The sequence below is a fragment of the Leopardus geoffroyi genome, chromosome B4 (genome assembly GCF_018350155.1).
Source record: "Leopardus geoffroyi isolate Oge1 chromosome B4, O.geoffroyi_Oge1_pat1.0, whole genome shotgun sequence".
Classification (NCBI taxonomy): domain Eukaryota; kingdom Metazoa; phylum Chordata; class Mammalia; order Carnivora; family Felidae; genus Leopardus; species Leopardus geoffroyi.
In genome coordinates, this window is record NC_059341.1 from 42,407,474 (window position 1) to 42,415,474 (window position 8,001).

Below are 8,001 nucleotides of genomic sequence, written 5' to 3' on the forward strand. Positions count from 1 at the left end.
TTTCTACATCGGTTATAGAAACGGTTTTCAAGATATGTCTCCTGAGGCAAGGAAAACAAAAGCAAAAATAAACTATTGGGACCACACCAAAATAAAAAACTTCTGCACAATGAAGGAAACAAATCAACAAAATGAAAAGGCCACCTACTGACCAGGAGAAGAAATCTGCAAATGATATATTCAATAAGGGGTTAAAATCCAAAATATATAAAGAACTACAACTCAATACCCCCCCCCAAAAAAATCCTATTAAAAATGGGCAGAGGACCTGAATATTTTCTAAAGAAGACATATGTATGTCTTCATCAGAGAAATGCAAATCAACACCACAATGATATATCACCTCATACCTGTCAGAATGGCTAGAATCAAAAGACAAGAAATAACATGGGGAAAAAAAGGAAGCCTCATGCACCATTGGTGAGAATGCAAATTAGTACAGCAACCGTGGAAAACAGTACGGAGGCTGCTCAAAAAAATTAAAATTAGAAATAGTGTATGATCCAGTAATTCCACGACTGGGAAAACAAGAACACTAATTCAAAAAGATAGAGGCACCCCTTATGTTTATTGCAGCATTGTTTACAGTAGCCAAGAAACGGAAGCAACCCAAGTGTCTACCAATAGATAAATGGATAAAGAAGATGTGGGGTGTGTGTGTGTGTGTGTGTGTGTGTGTGTGTGTATAATGGAATATCCCACAGCTGTAAGGAAGAAAGAGATCTTGCTATTTGTAATATGGATAGCCCTAGAGCGTATAATGCTAAGTGAAGTAAGTCAAACAGACAAAGGCAAATACTATATGATTTCATTTGCATGTGGAATTTAAGAAAAACAAACAAAGAGACAAAAAATAAAAAATAAAAAGACTCAAATACAGAGAATAAACTGGTGGTAGCCAGAGGGGAGGTCGGTGGGGGGATAAGCAAAATAGATAAAGGGGATTAAAAAGTATGAACTTCCAGCTACAAAAAAAAAAAAAAAAAATAAGTCACAGAGATGAAAAGTACAGCACAAGGAATACAGTCAATAACATTATAATAACGTGGTTTGGAGACACATGGTGACTATACTTCTCGTGCACTGAGTAATATGTACAACTATTGCATCATTACATGGTATACCTGAAACTAATAAAACACTGTGTGTTAATACTTCAATTAATAAAATAAATTATCTTCTCCAGGACACATTATGGTAAAACTGTCTAAAATCAAAAACAAAGAGAGGATTTAAAAAGCAGCAAGAGGGGCGCCTGGGTGGCGCAATCGGTTAAGCGTCCGACTTCAGCCAGGTCACGATCTCGCGGTCCGTGAGTTCGAGCCCCGCGTCGGGCTCTGGGCTGATGGCTCAGAACCTGGAGCCTGTTTCCGATTCTGTGTCTCCCTCTCTCTCTGCCCCTCCCCCGTTCATGCTCTGTCTCTCTCTGTCCCCAAAATAAATAAACGTTGAAAAAAAAAAATTAAAAAAAAAAAAATAAAATAAAAAGCAGCAAGAGAAAAAATATCTCTCTCACACAAAGCCATAAGCAGATTTGCCAGTAGAATCCTTGCAAGCCAGGAGAGAATGGGGTGATATATTAGTGTTCAAAGTGCTGAAAGAAAGAAACAGTCAACCAAGAGTATTTTACCCACCAAAATTATCATTCAGAAATGAAGGTGAGGGGCTCCTGGGTGGCTCAGTCAGTTGAGTGTCTGACTCTTGATTTCGGCTCAGGTCATGATCCCAGGGTCATGGGATCAAGCCCTGCATCAGGATCCATGCTCAGCTTGGGATTCTCTCTCTCTCTCTCTCTCTCTCTCTCTCCCTCTTCCTCTCTCTCTCTCTCTCCCCCTCTTCCTCTCTCTCTCTCTCTCTCTCTCCCCCTCTTCCTCTCTCTCTCTCTCTCTCCCCCTCTGCCCCACTCACACACTCTCCCTCTCTCTAAAATAAATTTTTTTTTAAAGTTTAAAAATGAAGGTGAGAGAAAGACTTTCCCTAAGAAACATAAGTTGAGGGTGCTCATCACTACTAGACTTGCTTTATAATAAATGCTGAAAGGAATTCTTCAAGCTAAAATGAAAAATTGCTAGCTAGTAATATGAAAGTATTCAACACACTGGTAAAGATAAGCCTATAGCTATATTCACTTAATTCTAGCATAAAGGTTAAACACAAAGGCATTAAAAACAGCTATAGCTAGAATAATTAAATAGATATACAATATAACAAGAGGTAAATAGTGACATCAAAAACATAAAAGGGGGAATAAAAGGGTAGAGTTTTTGTATGCAAAGTTAAAGTGTTATCAGCATAAAAGACTATTTCATATATGTGTATACACACACATACATACATATATATGGTGCTTTATGGAAGTTTCCAAGCCTACAGTAGAGTCAAAAACATTAAAAGAGGGGCATCAAAGCATACCACTACAGAAAATCATCAATTCACAAAAGAAGGCAGCAAGAGAAGAAGAAAGGAACAAGGGAACTACAAAACAAAAAACAATTTTAAAAATGGCATTAGTAAATCCTTACCTGTCAATTACTCTAAATGTAAATGGGTTGAATTCCTCAATGAGAAGACATAAAGTGACCAGATGGATAAAAAAACCAAGACTCAACTATATATAACCTACAAGACACCCACTTCAGTTTTAACGATACACATAAATGAAGAGTGAATGGATGGGATAAGATATTCCACACAAGTAGAAACCAAAAGACAATGGGATGGAGATCCATATACCACAAAACAGACTTGAAGCCAAAAATGGTAACAAAAAAATAAAGTCATTAAATAATGTCAAGAAGATATAACAACCCCAAATATATATGCACCCAACAGCAGAGCACCTAAATATATTAAGTAAATACTAACAGATTTGAAGGGAGAAATAGATGGTACAGTAATAGCAAGAGACTTCAGTATACCACTTTCAACAACGGATGGATCACCCGGATAGAAAAATCAACAAGAAAATGTTGGACTGCAGCCATTCTTCAGACTAAGGGACCTAACAGACATATACAGAACACTCCATCCAACACCAGAATACACATTCTTCTCAAGTGCAAACATAACATTCTCCAGAACAGATCGTATGTTAGATCAAAAAAAGGTCTTAGGAAATTTAAAAAGACTGAAATGTTCTCCAACCACAATAGTATGAAACTAGAAATCAGTAATAGAAGAAAACCTAGAAAATTCATAATATATGAAAATTAACACATTCCTGAATAACCAATACATCAAAGCAATCAAGCAGGAAATCAAAAAATATCTTGAAACAAAAGTAAAAACACAACATACCAAAACCTATGCAAGGCTACAAAAGTAATTCTAAAAGATAAGTTTCTGGTGGTACATTCTTACATTAAGAAAAAAGAAACATCTCAAATAAATAACCTCACTACACCTCAAGAAATTAGAAAAAGAAAAACACACTAAGCCCAGAGTTAGTGCAAAGAATGAAGTAACAAAAGTCAAAATGAAAATAAATGAAACAGAGACCAGAAAAACAATAGAAGAGATCAACAAAACTCTGCTGGTGTTTTGAAAAGATAAAATTGCCTTGCCTTTAGCAAGACAGAGAGAAAAAGGAGACTCAAATAAGTACACTACAAAATGAAAGAGGAGACATTACAACTGGTACTACAGAAATACAAAGGATAGTAAGAGACTACTATAAACAACTATATGCCAAGAAACTGGATAACCTAGAAAACTGAAAACATTCCTAGAAACATACAGCCTACCGAGACTAAATCAGTAAATAACAGAAAATATGAACAGACCAATAACAAGTAAGGATTTTTTTTTTTTAATTTTTTTTTTCAACGTTTATTTATTTTTGGGACAGAGAGAGACAGAGCATGAACGGGGGAGGGGCAGAGAGAGAGGGAGACACAGAATCGGAAACAGGCTCCAGGCTCTGAGCCATCAGCCCAGGGCCTGACGCGGGGCTCGAACTCACGGACCGTGAGATCGCGACCTGGCTGAAGTCGGACGCTTAACCGACTGCGCCACCCAGGCGCCCCCATAACCAGATGATTTTAAAGGAGAATTCTGCCAAAAATTCAAGAGGGAAAAACACTCCCAAATTCATTTCATGAAAAAAAAAAAAAGAAATAAAGAAAACGATCCCATTCACAATAGCACCAAAAACAACAAAATTGGAATAAATTCAACCAAGAAGGTGAAATTTCTATAGCCCAAACACTGCAACTTTGATGAAAAAAAAACTGAAAACAAAACATGAAAAGTCATCTTGTGTTCATGGATTGAAAGAGTTAATATTGTTAAAATGTCCACATTTTTTTACAACACTCCCAAAAATTAACTCAAAATAGGTTAAAGATTTAAATTTAAGACCTGATATAGTAAACTTCTATAAGAAAACATACGGAGGAAGTTCCCTGACATTAGTCTTGGCAATGATTTTTTAGATATGATACAAAGAGCACAAGCAACAAAAGCAAAAATCAACGAGTGGAACTGTATCAAACTAAATGGCTTTTGCACAAGAGAAACATTAAAAAAAAAAAATGAAGACAACCTATGGAATGGGGGAAAATATTCGCAAACCATATATGTGACAAGGAGTTCCTACTCAAAATATTTAAGGAACTCCTACAACTCGGTAACAAAAAAACAGTCCAATGAAAAATGGGCAGAGGAACTAAATAGACATTTTTGCAAAGAAGACAAAATGGCCAACAGCTCTTTTTCTCTTTCATTTACAAAAGGCTTATTTAGTCACAAGTAGTTGACTGTCTCAACGTGACTCAAGACCACAAAGATACTACTTCTACTTTACTCCCTTCCAAGCCCTAGGGCCCAGCCTGGCAGGAGTGATGCTTGGGGCCCATTCACAAGAAAGATGGTCAGCATCAGTAAACATCAGGGAAATGCAAATCAAAACCACAATCAAATATCACCTCACACCTTGTCATCAAGATGACAAGAGTTAACAAAAGTTGGCAAGGATGCGGAGAAAAGGGAACCCTTGTACACTGTTGATGGAAAGGCAAATTGGTACAGCACTACAGAAAACAGTATGGAGGGGCGCCTGGGTGGCGCAGTCGGTTAAGCGTCCGACTTCAGCCAGGTCACGATCTCGCGGTCCGTGAGTTCGAGCCCCGCGTCGGGCTCTGGGCTGATGGCTCAGAGCCTGGAGCCTGTTTCCGATTCTGTGTCTCCCTCTCTCTCTTCCCCTCCCCCGTTCATGCTCTGTCTCTCTCTGTCCCAAAAATAAATAAACGTTGAAAAAAAAAAAAAAAAATTAAAAAAAAAAAAAAAAAAGAAAACAGTATGGAGGTCTTTCAAACCATTAAAAACAAAACTACGATATGATCCAGCAATTCCACTTCTAGATATACATCCAAAAGTAATGAAAATAGGATACTGGAGAGATGGAAGCACTCCAATGTTTCGTGCAACATTACTCAGAAAGATCGAGATGTGGAAACACCCTGTGTCCATTTATGATGTGGTGTATATATGTGTGTGCATATGTACAAATATGTACACACATACATAAAAAATCTTATTCAGCCATAAGAAAGAAGTAAAACCTGCCATTTGCAACCACGTAGATGGACCTTGAGGGACAATGCCAAATGAGATAAGTCAGACGGAGAAAGACAAATAGATGTTATCATTTCTCTGTGAAACTGAAAAAAACCAAACTCACAGAAACAAAGAGTAGACTGGTGGTTACCAAGGGCTAGGGCGTAGGAGAGTTGGGGAGATGTGGTTTAAGGGTACAAACTTGCCACCAGTAGATAAGTCCTGGACATCTAATGCATGGCATAGTGATTATGGGCAATACTGTATTATAACCTTCAAAGGGGTAAGAGACTAGATCTTAACTGTTCTCACCAGAAAAAAGAAATAATAATTCTGTGATGTAATAGAAGTGCTACCTAACACAATGATAGTAACCATATTACAATATATAGGTGTATCAAATCAATATGTGGCACATGCCTAAACTAATGTCATGTTACATATGTCAATTATATCTCGATAAAAATTTATTTTTTAAAAAAGAAAAGAACTCCCATCATTATGTCCTTACACTTACCATTTTATTGCACATCCTGATAGCCAGAATTAGAATAGCCATTAAGCAGCAGTAGTAGTCCCATGTGCCAGGCCATCCTGAGCACTTTAAAATGTTATTGTCACCGTCTCTCAAGGCAAGGGAAATGAAAGCAAAAATGAACTACTGGGACCTCACCAAGATAAAAAGCTTCTGCACTGCAAAGGAAACAATCAACAAAACTAAAAGGCAACCGACGGAATGGGAGAAGACATCTGCAAATGGCATGTCGGATAAAGGGTTAGTATCCAAAATCTATAAAGAACTCACCAAACTTGACACCCAAAAAACAAGTACTCCAGTGAAGAAATGGGCAACAGACGTGAACAGACATTTTTCCAAAGAAGACATCCAGATGACCAACAGACACATGAAAAGATGCTCAACATCACACATCATCAAGGAAATACAAATCAAAACCACACTGAGATACCACCTCACACCAGTCAGAGTGGCTAAAATTAACTCAGGAAACAACAGATGTTGGCGAGGATGTGGAGAAACAGGAACCCTCTTGCACTGTTGGTGGGAAGGCAAACTGGTGCAGCCGCTCTGGAAAAGTGTGGAGGTTCTGCAAAAAATTAAAAATAGAACTATCCTATGACCCAGCAATAGCACTACTAAGAAGGCATCCAAAGGATACAGGAGTGCTGATTCATAGGGGCACATGTACCCCAGTGTTTATAGCAGTGCTATCAACAATAGCCAAATTATGGAAAGAGTCCAGATGTTCATCAACTGATGAATGGATAGAGAAGATGTGATTTAAAATTTTTTTTTTTCAACGTTTATTTTATTTTTGGGACAGAGAGAGACAGAGCATGAACGGGGGAGGGGCAGAGAGAGAGGGAGACACAGAATCGGAAACAGGCTCCAGGCTCTGAGCCATCAGCCCAGAGCCTGACGCGGGGCTCGAACTCCCGGACCGTGAGATCGCGACCTGGCTGAAGTCGGACGCTTAACCGACTGCGCCACCCAGGCGCCCCGAGAAGATGTGATTTATATATACAATAGAATACTACTTGGCAATGAGAAAGAATGAAATCTTGCCATTTACAACAACGTGGAAGGAACCAGAGGGCAATATGCTAAGTGAAATAAGTCAGTCAGAGAAAGACAGATACCATGTTTTCACTCGTATGTGGAACTTGAGAAACTTAACAGAAGACCATGGGGGAAGGGAAGGGGAAAAAATAGTTTCAAACAGAGAAGAAGGCAAACCATAAGAGACTCTTAAATACAGAAAACAAACTGAGGGCTGATGGGAGGGGGTGCGGGGGAGAGGGGAAAATGGGTGATGGCATTGAGAAAAGCACTTGTTGAGATGAGCACTGGGTGTGGCATGTGAGCGATGAATCATGGGGCTCTACCCCCAAAACCAAGAGCACACTCGGGGCGCCTGGGTGGCGCAGTCGGTTAAGCGTCCAACTTCAGCCAGGTCACAATCTCGCGGTCCGTGAGTTCGAGCCCCGCGTCGGGCTCTGGGCTGATGGCTCAGAGCCTGGAGCCTGTTTCCGATTCTGTGTCTCCCTCTCTCTCTGCCCCTCCCCCGTTCATGCTCTGTCTCTGTCCCAAAAAAATAAACGTTGAAAAAAAAAATTAAAAAAAAAAAGAGCACACTGTATACACTGTATGTTAGCCATTACTTGACAATAAATTGTATTAAAAAAAAAAACACTAAAAAATTTTTCAGTAAAAAAATAAATATAAAAAATATTATTGTGACAATAACTCTAGAAAGTAGGAGCTATTATATTCATATCACATAGGAATAAACCAAGGCAAACAAATGTTAAGTAACTTGTCCAAAGTTAAAAAACCAATGTGGCGCCTGGGTGGCTCAGTCATTTAAGTGTCTGACTCTTGATTTCGGCTCAGGTCATGATTTCATGGTTTGTGGGTTCGAGCCC